Source organism: Pristiophorus japonicus, chromosome 19 (assembly GCF_044704955.1).
Source record: "Pristiophorus japonicus isolate sPriJap1 chromosome 19, sPriJap1.hap1, whole genome shotgun sequence".
In the NCBI taxonomy this organism is placed as follows: Eukaryota; Metazoa; Chordata; class Chondrichthyes; family Pristiophoridae; genus Pristiophorus; species Pristiophorus japonicus.
Genome location: NC_091995.1, coordinates 61,638,976 through 61,662,937, shown reverse-complemented (window position 1 = coordinate 61,662,937; position 23,962 = coordinate 61,638,976). Strand labels below are relative to the sequence as shown.

At 53.7% G+C, this 23,962-nt stretch overlaps 1 long non-coding RNA gene across 1 annotated transcript in view; it reads right to left on the bottom strand.

Annotated features, from left to right (window-relative positions):
* Positions 1-1,105: 1,105 nt before the first annotated feature.
* Positions 1,106-23,962, bottom strand: part of LOC139229903 (uncharacterized) — an 80,190-nt gene continuing 57,333 nt past the window's right edge. Inside the window, exon 3 of the long non-coding RNA XR_011587849.1 lies at positions 1,106-2,168. This is a non-coding gene — a long non-coding RNA (uncharacterized lncRNA). The remainder of the gene's footprint in view (positions 2,169-23,962) is intronic.

Here is a 23,962-nt window from a genome sequence, read left to right as displayed (position 1 = left end):
TGTGATTAGACCGTGTGTAACCCGGTGGCCCAGAGTGATCAGACACTATGTAACCCGGGGGCACAGTGAGATCAGACAGTGTGTAACCCGCGGGCCCAGTGAGATCAGACAGTGTGTAACACGGGGCCCCAGTGAGATCAGGCAGTGTGTAACTCGGGTGCCCAGTTAGATCAGACAGTTGTGTAACCCGGGGGCACAGTGAGATCAGAAAGTAAGTTAACCGGGAGCCGAGTGAGATCAGACAGTTTGTAACCTGGGGCCTCAGTGAGATCAGACAGTAATTAACCCGGAGGCCCAGTGAAATTAGACAGTGTGCAACCCGGGTGCCCAGTGAGATCAGACAGTGTGTAACCCGGGGGCCCATTGAGATCAGACAGTGTACAACCCGTGGTCTCAGTGAGAACAGAAAGTGTGTAACCCGGAATCTCAGTGAGATCAGGCAGTGTGTAACCCGGGGGTCCAGTGAGATCAGACAGTGTGTAACCCGGGGGTGGGCCCAGTAAGATCAGACAGTGTGTAACCCGGGGGTGGGCGCAGTGAGATCAGACAGTGTGCAACTCTGGTGCCCAGTGAGATCACACAGTGTGTAACCTGGGGGCCCGGTGAGATCAGACAGTGTGTAACCCGGGGGCCCAATGAGATCAGACAGTGTGTAACGCGGGGGCCCAGTGTGATCAGACTGTGTGTAACACGGAGGCCTAGTGAGATCAGACAGTATGTAACCCGGGTCCCAGTGAATCAGAGAGTGTGTAACTCGGGGGCCCAGTGAGATCAGACAGTGTGTAACCCGGGGGGCCAGTGAGATCAGACAGTGTGTAAACTGGGGCCCAATGAGATCAGACAGTGTGTATCCCGGGTGCACAGTGAGATTATGCAGTGTGTAACGCAGGGGCCCAGTGAGATCAGGAAGTGTGTAACCCGGGGGCCGATTGAGGTCAGACAGTGTTTAACCAGGGGGCCCAGTGAGATCAGACAGCGTGTAAACTGAGGCCCAGTGAGATCAGAAAGTGTGTAAACCGGGGACTCAGCGAAGTCAGACAGTGTGTAATCACCCGTGGGCCCAGTTGTAGTGTTCCTAACACAAATGAGGCTGCACACAAAGTGGTTAAAGTAACAGTGACCTCAGTCTTTACTAAGATACTCCAGAGTGAGGAGCAGGCCTTAGGGGCCGGCTTATATACAGTGCTCCCAAGAGATGCTGTGATCCCTTGGGACTTCAGGGGATGCGCTCCCTGATGCTGGAATATGAGAGCGCATGCTTTACAGATATACAACATCACTCCACCCCCGACCTCAAAAGTGAAAACTATTTCAAGCTGGGGCGGTCGAGAGCCTTTCTTTCCCTGGTGGACCGCCTCGGTACAATTGTCTGTTCTGGTGTGTTGGCTGTGCCCTTGCTGGGCTGGCATGTTGTTGGCCCTGCAGTGCTGCTGGCCGAGCCTGGCCTTGCTGGGCTGTTGGGCGTGAATGGTTTAATTTCAAGGTCCGGGTTGTGTCGTTGATCCTTTGGATGTGTGTTGTGTGCTCGAAAAAGTTGGTGTCTGCTGTGGGTTGTTCAGGGCAATCTGTGAACCACAGCCTCGTTTGGTCCTAGTGCTTTCTGCAAATTTGTCCATTGTCTAGTTTGACTACAAACATACTATTCCCTTCTTTAGCTATCAGCGTGCCCGCGATCCACTTGGGACCATGCCCATAGTTTAGCACATATCGAGGGTCATTCAGATCAATTTCCCGTGACACACTGGCGCGGACATCGTTTACATTTTGTTGATGCCGCCTGCTCTCTACCTGATCATGCAGGTTGGGGTGGACCAGCGAGAGTCTGGTTTGAAGTGCAGTTTTCATGAGTAGCTCAGCCAGGGTCTCGTGTGGTAGCCGAGCAATACTCGAGACAGGCGGGTTTGGAGTGAGCCTTCTGTGACTGATTTAAGGCTCTGTTTGATTGTGTGTACTGCCCGTTCTGCCTGCCCATTGGAGGCTGGTTTAAACTGGGTCGAGGTGACATGTTTGATCCCATTGCGGGTCATTAGTTATTTAAATTCGGCACTGGGGAAACATGGCCCGTTGTCACTGACCAGTATGTCACGCAGGCCGTCGGTGGCAAACATGGCCCTCAGGCTTTCAATGGTGGCGGTGGCGGTGCTTCCCGACATTATTTCACATTCAATCTGTTGGGGGAAAACCCAGAGTTAGAAATAAATCTACTCCAAAACTATGTTAGAGAGTTGGAAACACACACAGTTTATTAATACAAGGTACCAGGGGAGTTGTATGTCGGTCCCTCAACCAGGCAACAACTCAGTTTGGGTTTACAAAAAATGAGTATTTAAAGTCGTAAACCGCAAAGGTCACATGTCACTGCTCCTGCATCTGGCATTGCAAAAACTGTCTGCACAATGAGTTTTTTTCGTCTTTGGCCGGCTTACTTCCTTATCTTCGGCCAGCGTCTGGTGTTATTGGTTTCTTTCTTGCTTAGCGTCTTGTGACCTTTTCGCAATTGCTTATCTCATTCTGTCTTATAGTACATTTTTAAAAGCACAGCAATTTCGCACGAACGCGATTAATCCTTCAATCCCTCATTTGGCCGAAATTTTTCAGATACATAATTCTAGGCCAACGTATACCCGGTCTTCATGCAGAAATTGGTGATGTGATGTGCCGGTTCCTGAGCCCAGGGGTCTCCACTCCGGGGTCCAGGTACCCAGCTCCTGTCGCACCTCATTCTGCTGCTTGTAAAACCTCATCATATGGGTGTATTGGACATGTGTACGCTACCTTCTGAGACACCGCTAGGTTCTCGTAGTTTGAGGGCGGTTGGGTTACAGGTCTGTTCGATAGTAAAGATGACAGTGCTTTGCTTTTACATTTAATTAACATACATAGGCAATACAGCATTATTACCACCAGCACAAATGTAACCAGACCTTGGATTAGTGAAGTTCCCATAGATCCTAATCACCCTGGAGGCTGGTAGTTGCTTAAGCTTTTTAACCTCTTCTTGGATTTGCTCTGCCAGATCGGTAATTTCTTCCGAGCTATCTGGAATGTATGTACAACATTCGGCCCCGATGAGGGCACAGGTTCCCCGTTTTTCTGCCAACACATAGTCAAGGGCCATCCGATTTTGCAGAGCTACTGTGCGGAGGGCTACCATCTCTGCATTAACCTTAACTAGGGCTTCAGCTGTATCGTTGGCCACCTGTTCCAGGACGAAAGCCATGTTAATGGATTCCCTTGCCAATTTACCCGCTCCATACCAAGGAAACGCAATGGCCCAGAATCTTTCCGTCTCCATGATGGCTCGTTAGGCTCTCCGGTGGAGGTCCTTCAGAGTACCCAGGTGATACATGTATGGTACGATATAAGCCAGATAATAAGAACCCATCCATTCTCGGGACAACCAGGGGTTGCCCATGTGACCGCACACAAAATGAGTCCTGTTGGAGGGCGTATACTTATTTATCGCTGGGGGGTCCCATTGGACTGAAAAGTTACAGTTTCCGTTTAATGACGGGAGTGTCACCCTACCCACTTCGGCAGGTAAGGTCAGTTACTGTAACCCATAATCGGATCTTCCGGTCGTCCCTGTCTTGTGAGAGACAGCCCCCATCCCTGTCCCTTCTTACACCTTGTTCTCAGGAACGATGGTTGATAGGTATCATTATTGTTAATCGTCTCCACCCACTACACTGTTCTGGATTATACCCATGACTTTTAAGTTTTATTATGGAGCTGCCGTCTGCCTATTTGGCATAAGAGCCAATGCGTATGGATCCTGTTCTAACTCCAAACATCCAACTGGAAGTCTCATTAACACTAAATGGGATTGATTGAAAAGGGATTCCTTCCTCCGAATGTGTGGGGACATGGGCACAGACCCAACAGCTGGCAACATTGGCTTACTTGGCATAGGTGTATGACATGTACAAAAAGGTGTTCACATACAACTCTCTCTTGGTCCGTGGGGGTACTCTGGCCTGAGTCTTCTTTAGGCTACATATTACAATTACACAAAAAAAAACTGCACATAATATCGCGTAACACATTCATCTTGGATCGTCTTTATTTCTTCTGGCATTTTCTACTGATGTATCCGCCTTCAGTTTCCTAGAATGTGTATGAAGGCAGGGTTATTTGTTTTGTTCGCTTGTGCTGGGGTCGTTGGATTCATATTCTTTGAGCTGAGACCAATGTTTCCATCGGCCAACCCCACCCATATCTATGCAGGCGCACGTATCTCCGGTAATTAGGACTTCTAATGGGCCAGACCAACGGGGAACAAACCCAGTCCGTCCTGGCAGACATTTTACCACTGCCTTTGCGCCGACGTGCGGGACCTGCCTAAGAACATAAGATAAGAACATAAGAATTAGGAACAGGAGTAGGCCATCTAGCCCCTCGAGCCTGCTCCGCCATTCAACAAGATCATGGCTGATCTGGCCGTGCATTCAGCTTCACTTACCCGCCCGCTCCCCATACCCCTTAATTCCATTATTTGTTAAAAATCCATCGATCTGTGATTTGAATACATTCAATGAGCTAGCCTCAACTGCTTCCTTGGGCAGAAAATTCCACAGATTCACAACCCTCTGGGAAAATAAATTCCTTCTCAAATCGGTTTTAAATTGGCTCCCGCGTATTTTGAGCCTGTGCCCCCTAGTTCTAGTTTCCCCGACCAGTGGAAGCAAGCTCTCTGCCTCTGTCATGTCTATCCCTTTCATTATTTTAAATGTTTCTATAACATCACCGCTCATCCTTCAACGAGTAAAGACCCAGTCTACTCAATCTATCATCATAATGTAATCCCCTCATCTCTGGAATCAGCCTAGTGAATCGTCTCTGTACCACCCCCCCCCCCCCCCATAGCTAGTATATCCTTCCTTAAGTAAGGTGACCAAAACAGCACGCAGTACTCCAGGTGCGGCCTCACCAATAACCTGTACAGTTGCAGCAGGACCTCCCTACTTTTGAACTCCATCACTCTCGCAATGAAGGCCAACATTCCATTCGCCTTCCTGATTACCTGCTGCACCTGCAAACGAACTTTTTGGGATTCATGCACAAGGACCCCCAAGTCCCTCTGCACCTCAGCATGTTGTAATTTCTCCCCATTTAAATAATATTCCCTTTTACTGTTTTTTTTCCAAGGTGGATGACCTCACACTTTCCGACATTGTATTCCATCTGCCAAACCTTAGCCCATTCACTTAACCTATCTAAATCTATTTGCAGCCTCTCTATGTCCCCTACACAATCCGCGTTCCCACTTATCTTTGTGTCATTTGCAAATTTTGTTACACTACACTCCGTCCCCTCTTCCAGTTCATCTATGTATATTGTAAACAGTTGTGGTCCCAGCAGCGATCCCTGTGGCACGCCACTAACCACCGATTTCCAACCCGAAAAGGACCCATTTATCCCCCAGGTCCTCCAATTCATTCTGTTCGTCCCTGCGTGCTTGCCGTTCCCTCACTTCCTTCCTCAATTCCTTAAGTTGTTTACTCAGTTCCAAGACGTACTTTCTAATCCGATCCCTCAGGGGTCCTACTTCGGATCCCCCAGTTATGATTCCTTCCGGCAGGTGCATCGCCCGGCCTGTCATTAACTCAAATGGAGTTAATCCCGGCACTCGGTTAGTAATTGCCCTATGTCTCATCAAGATTGTGGGTAGTAAATCCGCCCAAGTTTGTCCCGTTCTTGGATGGCCTTTGCTAGGGTTGTTTTAAGTGTCCTATTCATACGTTCTACCATCCCAGAGCTTTGCGGGTGGTAGGAGATATGAAACTTCTGTCTAATACCCAACATAGCACACACTTCCTTCATTATTTGTCCGGTAAAATGGGTTCACTGGCCGGAATCGATTTGGATAAGGACGCCCCAACGTGAGATTACTTCTCCTGCCAATATTCGGGCCACATTGATTGAGGAGCAGTTTCGTGTGGGGAGCGCTTCTACCCACCGCATAAACTGATCTATTATTACTCAACAGTATTTCTTGCCCCTTGAGGATGGTAAAGGTCCCGTGAAGTATATCTGTGAACACTCGCACGGCCCCCTTGGTCGTGGTTGGTGAGCCATTCTAACCTTTACTGCCTTTCCTGGGTTGTGCTGGGCACACGTGACACATTGCTTACAGTACTTTGATACGTCCCGTCCCATTCCTGGCCCCCACCAATCCCCAGTTATGTTTGTTATCATGACGTTCTGTCCGACATGACATGCCATGGTGTAGTTCCATGAGCATTTGTCTAATACAAGCCGAGGATATCACCTTCCCATCTTTCCTCCATATGAAGTCGTCACCTCGACTCCCTACTTTTGTGCCCCAATCTTTTTTTTCTTCATCACTTACATCGGCATCTAATCTCACAATGTCTATATCTTCCCTGGTAATACTACATACAACTTCTTCCTGCACTTCTAAGGATATACCTGCTTCCTGTGCCGCTTTATCCGCTGCTTTATTGCCTCATTGGTCATTGTTTACTACTTTCTGGTGAGCCTTAACCTTGATCACTGCTGGCTCCGCGGGTTTATGCCAACGTCTAATAGTAGTCTGATTCGGCCCTCACGTTTGATAGCCTCCCCGCCCGAAGTGACGAACCCTCTCCTGGCCCAGGCAGTCATGTAGTCATGGACTACCGCAAAGGCCTAGCGGCTATCTGTATATATATTTGGCCGCCGGCCTATGGCCAGTTGGAGGGCTTCAGTCAGGGCAGTGAGATCAGCTGCTTGGGCTGACAGTCCTCCGTCTAACCTTCCCTTTCGGAAATTGTTTAGTGCTTCGTCTACCACCACCCATTCCGTATGCGGGGTCCCCTGAATACATTTCCTGGACCCATCCACGTACAGGATCAGCTCGGGGATTTCAAGGGGAATCTCACTTATGTGAGTCCTCCTATCCCTGTGACTGGCACTCATTAGGCTCACTTACGGTTAAGAGGCCCTCTGCCGGGTTCTCCCCCGTGTCTCGTACAATTTTTATGGACCCATCTAAGAGATGTAATCCTGCTTCCCATTTGGCCCGGCGGACGTTGGACACAGAGCACAATTTCCCAGTGTTGAGCATTTCCACCAAGATATGTTTGGTATATAGTATAACCTCCCCTGTCATTACTACTGGCTCACTAACTTACACCGCCTATGTTGCAAAGTCCAAGGCTGTTACAGATCTTGACACATCCTGCCACTGGCGACTGTTGGGTGGAATAGTGCGCTACTGGGCGGGCTCGGTCTCCATGCATTTGAGCAACTACTGCTCCGTAAAACCAGCACTCGTTTCACAATGAATGTGAAACGATGTGTTCATATTTGGCAGTCCTCGGCCTGGTACTGACATCAGGGCTTCCTTTATCTGGCCGTGTGCTGTTTCTTGTTCCGGGCCCCACTCTACACATTCGAGAGCTGCTTTTCCTCCCTTAACTAGTCTCTGTATGGGTTCAGCGGCTATAAAGTTCCTCTAGTAGTTAAAGAGTCCTAATACGTTATACACTCCTCGGACAGTTTCCTTTGTCGTGGGACATTGTTTTTGTCCCCTGCGACATTTGGTGTCCAAAGTACTGTACCTCATTCAATCCGATCTGAGCTTTATTGGGGTTTACCTTAAATCCAGCTTTCTTTAGGAAATTTAGGGTTTCTATTAGAGCCCCCATATGTCTTCTCTCGTCTTCTGAGGCAATCAGTTGATCGTCCGCATATGGAGGATGGTACTTCGGTAGTGGGCTAAATCTATGCTCCAAGGCTCGACACTTAGTTTGGTGAAATATAGCCGGACTATTGTGAAAACCCTGGGGCACTCGTGTCCAAGTGTACTGCCTATCCCCGACCGTGAATGCGAATTTATCTTGGGACACCTGAGCTAATGGTGTGGACCAAAATCCATTAGCTATATCTAAGACTGTGAATATTTTATGTTCTCGTTTCATGTCCATTAAACATGGTCATTGGGCTTGCTACGATGGGGTGCTGGCTGGGAGTTACATTATTTAACGCCGTATAGTCTATGGTCCATCGGCCTGGCCCATCTGGATTCTTTCCAGGCCAGGTTGGCGAGTTCGTAATGCTTTCGGCTTCCTGAAGGACACCACTCCGCAAGAGGCCCTGCACTATTTGTTTTGCAGCCTCTCGGGCTTCAGGTTTAATGGGGTATTGTTTATGAGGAGGGTGTTCGGGCCCAGGAAAGACCACTAGCTTGGTTTTACATCCCACAATCCTACTTTGATTGATCCCACACTTCCTTCATTTGTTCATATAATGGGCCGTGGTCTCCTGCTGTATCCAAATCTCGGGTGAGAAGTTGCATACTTCCAACCTTTGTGTGATTGTGCAAATTAGTCTGTTCCCTAAACGTTGCGATTTTGCGTCCTCCCTTATTTCTCCAAACTATTCTCTTAGTCTGTGGGTCTATTATTGCCCCTAACTATTCCAGGAGGTCGATCCCCAATATAGTCACTTATACATTGGGGCATACCTGAAATTTTGCCGGAATCAGAATACCGGCTATCTCCAATAGAATTATTTCACTCTGGTGGGCTTTTGGTGGCAAATCCTTCCACGCCAGTTTTATGGACTACATGTTTAGTTGTGGGTAAGGGACTATCTGTCATAGATACCGATGCTCCGGTATCCACTAACATATCACACTGCCTGCCCCCGAACAGTGCTGTAATGTGAATACGTGGATCCTCTCCCTGCCCCACGGGGACCGCTGGCCTTCAGTCTCTGCCCAAGTCCCTCAGCGCTGTGATTAGCTGCTGTCGGTTCATCTATCTACTCTAAGACCTGACTGACTATTTCTTTTCTCCTTGAGCGCCCAACATTTATCAGTGGCATGTCCCTTTTTCCCACAATTGTCATATCGGACAGTTGTCTTTTCGGGCCCCTACATTCGCTGAGGATATTGGGTGTGGTGGGGAGGGTCTGAGGATATTGGGTGGGGTGAGGAGGAGCTGAGGGTATTGGGTGGGGTGGGGAGTGTCTGATGGTATAGGGTGGGGTGAGGAGGAGCTGAGGATATTGGGTGGGGTGGGGAGGAGCTGAGGATATTGGATGGGGTGGGGAGAGTCTTAGGATATTGGGTGAGGTGAGGAGGGTCTGAGGATATTGGGTGGGGTGGGCAGAGTCTGAGAATATTCGGTGAAGTGGGGAGGGTCTGAGGTTATTGGGTGGGGTGGGGAGGGTCTTAGGATATTGGGTGGGGTGGGGAGGGTCTGAGGATATTGGGTGGGGTGTGGAGGGTCTGAGGATATTGGGTGGGGTGAGGAGGGTCTGAGGTTAATGGGTGGGCTGGGGTGGGTCTGAGGATACTGGGTGGGGAAAGGAGGGTCTGAGGATATTGTGTGGCGTGGAGACGGTCTGAGGATATTGGGTGGGTGGAGGGGAGCTGAGGATATTAGGTGGGTTGGGAAGGGTCTGAGGAGATTGGGTGGGTTGGAGAGGGTATGAGGATATTGGGTGGGGTGGGGAGGGTCAAAGGATATTGGCTGGGGTCGGCAGGAGCTGAGGATATTGCGTGGGGTGGGGAGGGTCTGAGGAAATTGGGTGGGGAGGAGGGGCTGAGGATATTGGGTGGGGTGGGGAGGGTCTGAGGATATTGGCTGTGGTGTGGAGGAGCTGAGGATATTGGGTGTGGTGGGAAGGGTCTGAGGATAATTGGTGGGGTTGGGGAGAGTCTGAGGATGTTGGATGTGGTGGGAATGGTCTGAGGATATTGGGTGGAATGGGGAGAGTCTTTGGATATTGTATGGGGTGGGGAGGGTCTGAGAATATTGGGTGTGGTGAGGAGGAGCTGAGGGTATTGGGTGGGGCGGGGAGGGTCTGAGGGTATAGGGTGGGGTAAGGAGGAGCTGAGGATATTAGGTTGGGTGGGGAGGGTCTGAGGATATTGGGTGGGGTGGGGAGGAGTTGAGGATATTGAATGGGGTGGGGAGAGTCTGAGGATATTGGGTGAGGTGGGGAACGTCTGAGAATATTGGGTGGGGTGGGCAGAGTCTGAGGATAGTGGGTGGCTGGGGATGATCTGAGGTTATTGGGTGGGGTTGGGAGGCTCTGAGGATATTGGGTGGGGTGAGGATGGTCTGAGGATATTGTGTGGGCTGTGGTGGGTCTGAGGATACTGGGTAGAGAGAGGAGGGTCTGAGGAGATTGGGTGGGGTGTGGAGTGTCTGATGATATTGGGTGGGGTGGGGAGGTTCTGCGGATATTGGGTAGGGTGAGGAGGGTCTGAGGAAATTGGGTTGGCTGTAGTGGGTCTCAGGATACTGGGTGGGGAGGGGATGGTCTGAGGATATTGGGTGGTGTTGGGAGGATCTGAGGATATTAGGTGGGGTGGGTGCGTCTGAGGATGTTGGGTGAGGTGGGGAGATTCCGGGGATATTGGGTGGGGCGGGGAGGGTCTGAGGATATTGCAGGGGTCGGGAGTGTCTGATGATATTGGGTGGGGTCGGGTGAGTCTGATGATATTGGGTGGGGTGGGGAGGGTCTGAGGATATTTGGTGGTGTGGCGAGTGTCTGAGGACATTGGGTGGGGGAAGGGTCTGAGGATACTGGGTGGGGTGGGGAGTGTCTGGTGATATTCGGTGGGGTGTGGAAGGTCTCAGGATATTGGGTGGGGAGTAGGATCTGAGGACATTGGGTGGGGAGGAGGATCTGAGGACATTGGGTGGGGTGGGAAGGGTCTGAGGATATTGGGTGGCATTGGGTGGATCTGAGGATATAGGTGGGATGGGAAGGATGTGAGGAAATTGTGTGGGGTCGGGAGTGTCTGAGGATATTGGGTTGGTTTGTGAGGGCTGAGGATATGGGTTGGGGTGGGGAGGATCTGAGGATATTGGATGGGGTGGGGAGGGTCTGATGATATTGGGTGGGGTGGGGAGGGTCTGATGATATTGGATGGGGTGGGGAGGGTCTCAAGATATTGGGTGGCGTAGGGAGTGTCTGAGGATATTGGTTGTGTGTGGAGTGTGTGAGGATATTGGGTGGGATGGGGGGGTCTGAAGATATTGGGTGGGTGTGGAGTGTCTGAGGATATTGGGTGGGATGAGGGGTCTGAGGATAGTGAGTGGGATGAGCAGCGTCTGAGGATATTGGGTGGCGTGGAGTGGGTCTGAGGATAATGTGTAGGGTGGGGGGGGTCTGAGGATATTGGGTGGCATGGAGAGGGTCTGAGGATATTGGGTGGGGTGGGGAGGGTCTGAGGATATTGGATGGCGTGGGGAGGGTCTGAGCATATTGGGTGTGTGTGGAGTGTCTGAGGATATTGGGTGGGATGGGAAGGTCTGAGGATAGTGAGTAGGGTGGGAAGGGTCTGAGGATATTGGGTGGGGTGGTGAGGAACTGCGGATAGTGGGTGGGGTGGGGACGGTCTGAGGATATTGGGTTGGGTGGGGAGGAGCTGAGGATATTGTATTGGGGGCAGGGTCTGGGGATACTGGGTGGGGTGGGGAAGAGCGGAGGATATTGGGTAGGGAGGGGAGGGTCTGAGGATATTAGGTGGGATGGGGAGTGTCTGAGGATATTGGTTTGGGTGGTGAGGAGCTGAGGATATTGGGTCAGATGGGGAGGGACTGAGGATATTGGGTGGGGTGGGGAGGGTCTGAGAATATTGGGTGGGTGTGGAGGGTCTGAGGATTTTGGGTGGTGTGGGGAGGATCTGAGGATATTGGGTGTGCTGGGCTGGGTCTGAGGATACTGGGTGGGGAGGGGAGGGGCTGAGGATATTGGTAGGGGTGGGCAGAGTCTGAGGATATTGGGTTGGGTGGGGAGTGTTTGAGGATATTGGGTGGGGTGAGGAGGGTCTGAGGATATTGGGTGGGCTGGGGTGGGTCTGAGGGTATTGGGTGGGGAGAGGAGGCTCTGAGGTCATTGTGTGGGGTGGGCAGAGTCTGAGGATATTAGGTGGATTGGGGAGGGTCTGAGGATATTGGGTGGGGGGAGGGTCTGAGGTTAGTTGGTTGGATAGTGAGGGTCTGAGGATATTGGGAGGGGTGGGAAATGTCTGACGTTATTGGGTCGAGTGGGGAGGGTCTGATTATATTGGGTGGGGAGGGGAGTGTCTGAGGATATTAGGTAGAGTGGGGAGGGTCTGAGGATATTGGGTGTGGGGAGGGTCTGAGTATATTGGGTTGGATAGGGAGGGTCTGAGGATATTGGGTGAGGTGGGGAGTGTCTGATGATATTGGGTCGGATGGGGAGGTTCTGAGGATATTGGTGGTGTGGGGATGTCTGAGGACATTGGGTGGGAGGAGGGTCTGAGGATACTGGGTGGTGTGGGGAGGATCTGGTGATATTGGGTGGGGTGTGGAGGGTCTCAGCATATTGGGTGGGGAGGAGGATCTGAGTATATTAAGTGGGGAGGAGGATCTGAGGACATTGGTTGGGGTGGGAAGGTTCTGAGGATATTGGGTGGCATTGGGTGCGTCTGAGGATATCGGTGGGATTGGGAGGATGTGAGGAAATTGGTTGGGGTAGGGATTGTCTGAGGATATTGGGTGGGTTTGTGAGGGTCTGACGATATTGGTTGGGATGGGGAGGATCTGAGGATATTGGATGGGGTGGGGAGGGTCTGATGATATTGGGTGTGGTGTTTAGGGTCTGAGGATATTGGGTGGGGTGGGAATGGTCTGAGAATATTGGGTAGCGTGGAGAGGGTCTGAGGATATTGGGTGAGTTGGGGAGGGTCTGAGGATATTGGGTGGCGTGGGGAGTGTCTGAGTATATTGGTTGGGTGTGGAGTGTATGAGAATATAGGGTCGGATGGGGAGGTTCTGAGGATATTGGGTGGCGTGGGGAAAGTTGAGGATATTGTGTGTGTGTGGAGTGTCTGAGGATATTGGGTGGGATGGGGGGTTCTGAGGATAATGAGTCGGATGGGGAGGGTCTGAGGATATTGGGTGGGGTGGGGAGGAACTGTGAATAGTGGGTGGGGTGGTGACAGTCTGAGGATATTGGGTTCGGTGGGGAGGAGCTGAGGATATTGTATGGTAGGGCAGGGTCTGGGGATATTGGGTGTGGAGGAGGATCTGAGGATATTGGGTGAGGAGGAGGGTCAGAGGATATTGGGTCGGGTGGGGAGGGTCTGATGATATCTGTTGGGGTGTGGAGGATCTGATAATATTGGCTGGGGTGGGGAGGGTCTGAGGATATTGGGTGGGGTGAGGAGGGTCTGAGGATATTGGGTGTGGAGGAGGATCTGAGGATATTGGGTGGGGAGGAGTGTCTGAGAATATTGGGTGGGGTGAGGAGTGTCTGTGGATATTAGGTGGGGTGGGGACCGTCTGAGGATAATGGGTGTGGTGGGGAGGGTCTAAGGATAGTGGGTGAGGTGGGGAGTGTCGAGGTTATTGGGTGGGGTGGGCAGGAGCTGAGGATAATGGGTGCTGGGAGGGTCTGAAGATATTGGGTGGGGTGGGGAGGTTCTGATATTGATTGGGGTGTGGAGGGTCTGAGAATATTGGCTGGGGTTGTGTGGGTCTGAGGATATTGGGTGTGGAGGAGGATTTAAGGATATTGAGTGGGGAGGAGGGTCTGAGGATATTGGGTGGGGTGAGGAGGGTCTGATGATATTGGGTGGGGTGTGGAGGTTCTGATAATATTGGCTGAGGTGTAGAGCGTCTGAGGATAATGGGTGGGGTGAGGAGGGTCTGAGCATATTGGGTGTGGAGGAGGATCTGAGGATATTGGGTGGGGAGGAGTGTCTGAGGATATTGGGTGGGGTGAGGAGGGTCTGAGGACATTGGGTGGGATGGGGAGTTCTGAGGATATTGGGTGAGGTGGGGAGTGTCTGAGTAAAATTGGGTGGGGTGGGGAGGGTCTGAGGATATTGGGTGTGGAGGAGGATCTGAGGATATTGGGTGGGAAGGAGGGTCTGAGGATATTGTGTGGGGTGAGGTGTGTCTGATGATATTGGGTGGGGTGTGGAGGGTCTGATAATATTGGCTAGGGTGGGGAGGGTCTGAGGATATTGGGTGGGGTGAGGAGGTTCTGAGGATATTGGGTGAGGTGGGGAGTGTCTGAGGATATTGGGTGGGCTGGGGAGGATCTGAGGATATTGTGTCGGGAGGAGTGTCTGAGGATATTGGGTGGGGTGGGCAGGGTCTGAGGATATTGGGTGGGGTGGGGAGGAGCTGAGGACATTTGTTTGGAAGGGTCTGAGGATATTGGGTGGTGTGGGGAGTGTCTGACGATATTAGGTGTGGTGGGGAAGGTCTGAGGATATTGGGTGGGGTGGGAAATGTCTGAGGATCTTGATTCGCGTTGAGAGGTTCTGAGGATATTGGGTGGGGTGGGTGCGGATCTGAGGATATTAAGTCGGGTGGGAAGTGTCTGAGGATATTGGGTGGGTTGCGGAGGGTCTGACGATATTGGTTGGGGTTGGGAGGGTCTGAGGATATTGGGTGGGTTGGGGAGGGTCTGAGGATATTGGTTGGGGTGCGGAGGGTCTGAGGATATTTAAGGGGTGGGGAGGGTCTGAGGATATTGGTTGGGCTGGGGAGGGTCTGAGGATATTGGTTGAGTTGGGGAGGTTCTGAGGATATTGGTTGGGGTGGTGAGGGTCTGAGGATATTGTGTGGGGTGGGGAGGGTCTGAGGATATTGTGTGGGGTGGGGAGGGTCTGAGGATATTGAATAGTGTGGGGAGGGTCTGAGGATATTGGCTCGAGTGGGGAGGGTCTGAGCATATTGAGTGGGGTGGGGAGGTTCTGAGGATAATTTGTGGGGTGAGGAGGGTCTGAGGGTATTGGGTGGGCTGGGGAAGGTCTAAGGATACTGGGTGGTGAGGGGAGGGTCTGAGGATATTGGATGGGGTGGGGAGGGTCTGAGGATAGTGCGTGGGGTGGGGAGGATCTGAAGATATTGGGTGGATGGGCAGGAGCTGTGGAGATTGGGTGGGGGGAGGGTATGAGGATATTGGGTGGGGTGAGGAGGGTCTGATGATATTGGGCGAGGTGGGGAGTGTTGATGATATTGGGTGGGGTGTGGAGGTTTTGAGGATATTGCGTGGGGTAGGGAGGTTCTGATGATATTGGGTGGGGTGTGAAGGGTCTGTGGATATTGGTGGCGTGGAGATTGACTGAGGATATAGGCTGGGGTGGGGAGGGTCTGAGGATATTGGGTGGGGTGAGGAGGGTCTGAGGATATTGGGTGATGTTGGGATTGTCTGAGGATATTGGGTGGGTTGGGGAGGATCTGAGGATATTGGTTGGGGTTGGGAGGGTCTGAGGATATTGGGTGGGGTGGGGACGGTCTGAGGATATTGGTTGCGGTGGGGACGGTCTGAGGATATTGGTTGGGCTGGGGAAGGTCTGAGGATATTGGGTGGGGTGAGGAGGGTCTGAGGATATTCTGTCGGGTGGAAAGTGTCTGAGGATATTGGGTGGGTTGCGGAGGGTCTGACGGTATTGGTTGGAGTTGGGAGGGTCTGAGGATATTGGGTGGGGTGGGGAGGGTCTGAGGATATTGGTTGCGGTGGGGATGGTCTGAGGATATTGGGTGGGGTGGGGAGGGTCTGAGGATATTGGTTGGGCTGGGAAAGGTCTGAGGATATTGGGTGGGGTGGGGAGGGTCTGAGGATATTGGTTGCTGTGGGGAGGGTCTGAGGATTTTGGGTAGGGTGGGGTGGGTCTGAGGATATTGTTTGGGGTGGGGAGGGTCTGAGGATATAGGGTGGGGTGGGGAGGGTCTGAGGATATCGGATGGTGTGGGGAGGGTCTGAGGTTATTGGCTGGAGTGAGGAGGGTCTGAGGATTTTGGGTGGGGTGGGTAGGGTCTGAGGATAATGTGTAGGGTGAGGAGGTTCTGAGGATATTGGGTGGGCTGGGGAGGGTCTAAGGATGCTTGGTGGGGAGGGGAGGGTTTGAGGATATTGGGTGGGGTTGGGTGGGTCTGAGGATAGTGCGTGGAGTGAGGAGGGTCTGAGGATATTGGGTGGGGTGGGCAGGAGTTGAGGAGATAGGGTGGGGCGAGGGTCTGAGGATATTGGGTGGGGTGTGGACGGTCTGAGGATATTGGGTGGGGTGGGGAGGGTCTGAGGTTATTGGGTGGCGTGGGGAGCGTCTGAGGATATTTGGTGGGGTGGGGAGGAGCTGCGGATAGTGGGTGGGGTGGTGACGGTCTGAGGATATTGGGTTGGCTGGGGAGGAGTTGAGGATATTGTGTTGGGGGGATGGTCTGAGGCTATTGGGTGGGGTGGGGTGTGTCTGAGGATATTGGGTTGGTTGGGGAGTAGCTGAGGATATTGGGTGGGTGGGGAGGGTCTGAGGATATTGGGTGGTGTGGGGAGGGTCTGATGACATTGGGTGGCGTTGAGAGGATCTGACTATATTGGCTGGTTGGGGAGTGTCTGAGGATATTTGGTGGGATGGGAGGGTCTGAGGATATTGGGTGGGGTGGGTAGGGTCTGAGCGTATTGGGTGGCGTGGGGAGGGTCTGAGGATATTTGGTGGGGTGGGGAGGAGCTGCGGATAGTGGGTGGGCTGGGGACGGTCTGAGGATATTGGGTTGGCTGGGGAGGTGCTGAGGATATTGTGTGGGGGGAAATCGTCTGAGGATATTGGGTGGGGTGGGGTGTGTCTGAGGATATTGGGTTGGTTGGGGAGGAGCTGAGGATATTGGGAGGGTGGGCAGGGTCTCAGTATATTGGGTGATGTGGGGAGGGTCTGATGATATTGGGTGGCGATGAGAGGATCTGAGTATATTGGTTGGGGTGGGGATGGGTCTGAGGATTTGGGTGGCGTGGGGAGGGTCTGAGGAGACTGGGAGGGGTGGGGACGGTCTGAGGAGATTGGGTGGGGTGGGGAGGGTCTGAGGATATTGGTGCGGTGGGGAGGGTCTGACGAGATTGGGTGGGATGGGGAGGTTCTGAGGATATTGATGGTGTGCGGAGGGTCTGAGAGGATTGGGTGGGTTGGGGTGGGTCTGAGGATATTGGTTGGGGTGGGGAGAGTCTGAGGATATTGCGTGGGGTGGGGAGGGTCTGAGGAAATTGGAAGGGGAGGAGGTTCTGAGGATATTGGGTGGGGAGGAGATGGTAAGGATATTGGGTGGGGTGGGGAGGCGTCTGAGGAAATTGGGTGGGGAGGAGGCTGAGGATATTGGGTGGGGAGGGGGTTCTAATGATATTGTATGGGGTGGGGTGGGTCTGAGGGTATTGGTTGGGGTGAGGAGGAGCTGAGGATATTGAGTGTGGTGGGGAGGGTCTGAAGATATTGGTGGGGTGGGGAGGGTCTGAGGATATTGGGTGGGATGGGGACGGTCTGAGGATATTGAGTGGGTGGGGAGGGTCAAAGGATATTGGGTGGGGAGGGGAGGAGCTGAGGATATTGGGTGGGGTGGGGAGGGTCTGAGGATATTGGATGGTGTGGGGAGGGTCTGAGGTTATTGGCTGGAGTGAGGAGGGTCTGAAGATATTGGGTGGGTGGGGAGGGTCTGAGGATAATGTGTGGGTTGAGGAGGTTCTGAGGATATTGGGTAGGCTGGGGAGGGTCTAAGGATGCTTGGTGGGGTGGGGAGGAGCTGCGGATAGTGGGTGGGGTGGTGACGGTCTGAGGATATTGGGTTGGCTGGGGAGGAGTTGAGGATATTGTGTTGGGGGGATGGTCTGAGGCTATTGGGTGGGGTGGGGAGTGTCTGAGGATATTGGGTTGGTTGGGGAGGAGCTGAGGATATTGGGTGGGTGGGGAGGGTCTGATGATATTGGGTGGCGTTGAGAGGATCTGACTATATTGGGTGGTTGGGGAGTGTCTGAGGATATTTGGTGGGATGGGAGGATCTGAGGATATTGGGTGGGGTGGGGAGGGTCTGACCGTATTGGGTGGCGTGGGGAGGGTCTGAGGATATTTGGTGGGGTGGGGAGGAGCTGCGGATAGTGGGTGGGCTGGGGACAGTCTGAGGATATTGGGTTGGCTGGGGAGGTGCTGAGGATATTGTGTGGGGGGAAATCGTCTGAGGATATTGGGTGGGGTGGGGTGTGTCTGACGATATTGGTTTGGTTGGGGAGGAGCTGACGATATTGGGTGGGTGGGTGGGGAGGGTCTGAGGATATTGGGTGGTGTGGGGAGGGTCTGATGATATTGGGTGGCGTGGAGAGGATCTGAGTATATTGGGTGGGGTGGGGAGGGTCTCATGATATTGGGTGGCGTGGGGAGGGTCTGAGGAGACTGGGTGGGGTGGGGACGGTCTGAGGAGATTGGGTGGGGTGGGGAGTGTCTGAGGATATTGGTGCGGTGGGGAGGGTCTGACGAGATTGGGTGGAATGGGGAGGGTCTGAGGATATTGATGATGAGCGGAGGGTCTGAGGGGATTGGGTGGGTTGGGGAGGGTCTGAGGATATTGGTTGGGGTGGGGAAGGTCTGAGGATATTGCGTGGGGTGGGGAGGGTCTGAGGAAATTGGAAGGGGAGGAGGTTCTGAGGATATTGGCTGGGGAGGAGATTGTAAGGATATTGGGTGGGGTGGGGAGGCGTCTGAGGAAATTGGGTGGGGAGGAGGCTGAGGATATTGGGTGGGGAGGGGGTTCTAATGATATTGTATGGGGTGGGGTGGGTCTGAGGGTTTTGGGTGGGGTGAGGAGGAGCTGAGGATATTGAGTGTGGTGGGGAGGGTCTGAAGATATTGGTGGGGTGGGGAGGGTCTGAGGATATTGGGTGGGATGGGGACGGTCTGAGGATATTGAGTGGGTGGGGAGGGTCTGAGGATATTGGGTGGGGTGTGGACGGTCTGAGGTTATTGGGTGGCGTGGGGAGGGTCTGAGGATATTTGGTGGGGTGGGGAGGAGCTGCGGATACTGGGTGGTGTGTGGACGGTCTGAGGATATTGAGTTTGCTGTGGAGGAGCTGAGGATATTGTGTTGGGGGGATGGTCTGAGGATATTGGGTGGGGTGGGGAGTGTCTGAGGATATTGGGTTGGTTGGGGAGGAGCTGAGGATATTGGGTGGGTGGGGAGGGTCTGAGGATACTGGGTGGTGTGGGGAGGGTCTGATGATATTGGGTGGCGAGGAGAGGATCTGAGGATATTGGGTGGGGTCGGGAGGGTCAGAGGATATTGGTTGGCGTGGGGAAGGTCTGAGGAGACTGGGTGTGGTGGGGACGGTCTGAGGAGATTGGGTGTGGTGGGGAGGGTCTGAGGATATTGGTGGGGTGGGGAGGGTCTGAGGATATTGGGTGGGGTGGGGAGGGTCTGAGGATATTGGCTGAGGTGGATAGGGTCTGATAATATTGGGTGGGGTGGGTAGGTTAAGAGGATATTGGTTGGGGTGAGGACGGCCTGAGGATATTGGATGAGGTGGGGAGTGTCTGAGGATATTGCATGGGGTAAGGAGGTTCCGATAATATTGGGTGGGGTGTGAAGTGTCTGAGGATATTGGGTGGCGTGGAGAAGGTCTGAGGATATTGGGTGGTTGGGGAGTGTCTGAGGATATTTGGTGGGATGGGGGGATCTGAGGATATTGGGTGGGTGGGGAGGGTCTCACGGTATTGGGTGGCGTGGGGAGAGTCTGAGGATATTTGGTGGGGTGGGAAGGAGCTGCGGATAGTGGGTGGGGTGGGGACGGCCTGAGGATATTGGGTTGGCTGGGGAGCAGCTGAGGATATTGTCTGGGGGGAATGGTCTGAGGATATTGGGTGGGGTGGGGAGTGTCTGAGGATATTGGGTTGGTTGGGGAGGAGCTGAGGATAATAGGTGGGTGGGGAGGGTCTGAGGATATTGGGTGGTGTGGGGAGGGTCTGATGATATTGGGGGGCGTGGAGAGCATCTGAGGATATTGGGTGGGGTGGGGTGGGTCTGAGGATATTGGGTGGCGTGGGGAGGGTCTGAGGAGACTGGGTGGGGTGGGGAGGGTCTGAGGAGATTGGGTGGGATGGGGAGGGTCTGAGGAAATTGATAGTGTGGGGAGCGTCTGATGGGATTGGGTGGGTTGGGGAGAGTCTGAGGATATTGGGTGGGTTGGGGAGGGTCTGAGGATATTGCGTGGGGTGGGGAGGGTCTGAGGAAATTGGAAGTGGAGGAGGTTCTGAGGATATTGGTGGGGAGGAGGTTCTAATGATAGTGTATGGGTTGGGGTGGGTCTGAGGGTATTGGGTGGGGTGAGGAGGAGCTGAGGATATTGAGTGTGGTGGGGAGGGTCTGAAGATATTGGTGGGGTGGGGAGGGTCTGAGGATATTGGGTGGGATGGGGACGGTCTGAGGATATTGAGTGGGTGGGGAGGGTCTGAGGATATTGGGTGTGGCGGGGAGGAGCTGAGGATATTGGATGGGGTGGGGAGAGTCTGAGTACATTGGGTGGGTTTGCGATGGTCTGAGGACATTGGGTGTGGTGGGGAGGATCTGAGGAGATTGGGTGGGTTGGGGAGGGTCTGAGGATATTGGGAGAGGCGGTAAGGGTCCGAGGATATTGGGTGGGGTTGGCAGGAGCTGAGGATATTGCGTGGGGTGGGGAGTGGCTGAGGAAATTGGGTGGGGAGGAGGTTCTGAGGATATTGGGTGGGGAGTAGGGTCTAAGGTTATTGGGTGGGGTGGGGAGGGTCTGAGGATATTGGGTGTGGTGTGGAGGAGCTGAGGATATTGGGTGTGGTGCGAAGGGTCTGAGGATAATTGGTGGGGTTGGGGAGGGTCTGAGGATATTGGGTGAGGTGGGGAGGATCTGAGGATATTGGGTGGGGTGGGGAGGAGCTGAGGGTTTTGGATGGGGTGGGGAGGGTCTGAGGGTATAGTGTGGGGTGAGGAGGAGCTGAGGATATTAGGTTGGGTGGGGAGGGTCTGAGGATATTGGGTGGAGTGGGGAAGGTCTGAGGATATTGTGTGGGGGGGAGTGTCTGAGGATATTGGGTGTGGTGGGCAGAGTGTGAGGATATCGGGTGCGGTGAGGAGGGTCTGAGGATATTGGGTTGGCTGTGGTGGGTCTGAGGATACTGGGTGGGGAGGGGAGGGTCTGAGGATATTGGGTCGGATGGGGAGGTTCTGAGGATTTTGGTTGGGATGTGGAGGGTCTGAGGATATTTGATGGTGTGGGGAGTGTCTGAGGACATTGGGTGTGGGGAGGGTCTGAGGAAACTGGGTGGGGTGTGGAGGGTCTCAGGATATTGGGTGGGGAGGAGGATCTGATGATATTGGGTGGGGAGGAGGATCTGAGGATATTGGGTGGGGTGGGAAGTGCCTGAGGATATTGGGTGGGGTTGGGTGGTTCTGAGGATATTGGAGGGATGGGGAGGATGTGAGGAAATTGGTTGCGGTGGGGAGTGTCTGAGGATATTGGGTGGGTTTGTGAGGTTCTGAGGATATTGGTTGGGGTGGGAAGCATCTATTGATATTGGGTGGGGTGGGTAGGGTCTGAGGATATTGGGTGGGGTGGGAAGGGTCTGAGAATATTGGCTAGCGTGGAGAGCGTCTGAGGATATTGGGTGGGGTGGAGAGGGTCTGAGGATATTGGGTGGCGTGGGGAGGGACTGAGGATATTGGTTGGGTGTGGAGTGTCTGAGGATATTGGGTGGGATGGGGGGTCTGAGGATATTGGGTGGGTGTGGAGTGTCTGAGGATATTGGGTGGGATGGGGCGTCTGAGGATAGTGAGTGGGGTGGGCAGGGTCTGAGGATATTGGGTGGCCTGGAGAGGGTCTGCGGATTTTGTGTGGGGTGGGGAGGGTCTGAGGATATTGGGTGGTGTGGAGAGGGTCTGATGATATTGTGTGGGGTGGGGAGGGCCTGAGGATATTGGGTGGCGTGGAGAGGGTCTGAGGATATTGGGTGGTGTGGGGAGGCTCTGAGGATATTGGGTGGCATGGGGAGGGTCTGAGAATATTGGGTGTGTGTGGAGTGTCTGAGGATATTGGGTGGGATGGGGGTGTCTGAGGTAGTGAATGGGGTGGGGAGGGTCTGAGGATATTGGGTGGGGTGGGGAGCAACTCTGGATAGTGGGTAGGGTGGGGACCATCTGAGGATATTGGGTTTGGTGGGGAGGAGCTGAGGATATTGTATGGGGTGGCAGGGTCTGGGGATACTGGGGGGGGGGTAGGGAAGAGCGGAGGATATTGGTTAGGGTGAGGAGGGGCTGAGGTTATTATGTGGGGTGGGGAGTGTCTGAGGATATTGGTTTGGGTGGTGAGAAGCTGAGGATATCGGGTCAGGTGGGGAGGGACTGAGGATATTGGGTGGGGTGGGGAGGGTCTGAGGATATTGGGTGAGGGGGAGTGTCTGAGGATATTGTGTGGGGGGAAATCGTCTGAGGATATTGGGTGGGGTGGGGTGTGTCTGAGGATATTGGGTTGGTTGGGGAGGAGCTGAGGATATTGGGTGGGTGGGGAGGGTCTGAGGATATTGGGTGGTGTGGGGAGGGTCTGATGATATTGGGTGGCGTGGAGAGGATCTGAGTATATTGGTTGGGGTGGGGTGGGTCTGAGGATATTGGGTGGCGTGGGGAGGGTCTGAGGAGACTGGGTGGGGTGGGGACGGTCTGAGGAGATTGGGTGGGGTGGGGTGGGTCTGAGGATATTGGTGCGGTGGGGAGGGTCTGACGAGATTGGGTGGGATGGGGAGGGTCTGAGGATATTGATGGTGTGCGGAGGGTCTGAGGGGATTGGTTGGGTTGGGGAGGGTCTGAGGATATTGGTTGGGGTGGGGAGGGTCTGAGGATATTGCGTGGGTTGTGGAGGGTCTGAGGAAATTGGAAGGGGAGGAGGTTCTGAGGATATTGGGTGTGGAGGAGATTGTAAGGATATTGGGTGGGGTGGGGAGGCGTCTGAGGAAATTGGGTGGGGAGGAGGCTGAGGATATTGGGTGGGGAGGGGGTTCTAATGATATTGTATGGGGTGGGGTGGGTCTGAGGGTATTGGGTGGGGTGAGGAGGAGCTGAGGATATTGAGTGTGGTGGGGAGGGTCTGAAGATATTGGTGGGGTGGGGAGGGTCTGAGGATATTGGGTGGGATGGTGACGGTCTGAGGATATTGAGTGGGTGGGGAGGTCTAAGGATATTGGGTGGGGAGGGGAGGAGCTGAGGATATTGGGTAGGTTGGGGAGGGTCTGAGGATATTGGATGGTGTGGGGAGGGTCTGAGGTTATTGGCTGGAGTGAGGAGGGTCTGAGGATATTGGGTGGGGTGGGGAGGGTCTGAGGATAATGTGTGGGGTGAGGAGGTTCTGAGGATATTGGGTGGGCTGGGGAGGGTCTAAGGATGCTTGGTGGGGAGGGGAGGGTTTGAGGATATTGGGTGGGGTGGGGAGGGTCTGAGGATAGTGCGTGGCGTGGGGAGGGTCTGAGGATATTGGGTGGGGTGGGCAGGAGTTGAGGAGATAGGGTCGGGCGAGGGTCTGAGGATATTGGGTGGGGTGAGGATGGTCTGATGATATTGGGTTGGGTGTGGAGAGTCTGATAATATTGGCTGGGGTTGGGAGGGTCTGAGGATATTGGGTGGGGTGTGGACGGTTTGAGGATATTTGGTTGGGTGGGGAGGAGCTGCGGATAGTGGGTGGGGTGGTGACGGTCTGAGGATATTGGGTTGGCTGGGGTGGAGTTGAGGATATTGTGTTGGGGGGATGGTCTGAGGCTATTGGGTGGGGTGGGGAGTGTCTGAGGATATTGGGTTGGTTGGGGAGGATCTGAGGATATTGGGTGGGTGGGGAGGGTCTGAGGATATTGGGTGGTGTGGGGAGGGTCTGATGATATTGGGTGGTGTTGAGAGGATCTGACTATATTGGGTGGCTGGGGAGTGTCTGAGGATATTTGGTGGGATGGGAGGATCTGAGGATATTGGGTGGGGTGGGGAGGGTCTGACCGTATTGGGTGGCGTGGGGAGGGTCTGAGGATATTTGGTGGGGTGGGGAGGAGCTGCGGATAGTAGGTGGGCTGGGGACGGTCTGAGGATATTGCTTTGGCTGGGGAGGTGCTGAGGATATTGTGTGGGGGGACATCGTCTGAGGATATTGGGTGGGGTGGGGTGTGTCTGAGGATATTGGGTTGGTTGGGGAGGAGCTGAGGATA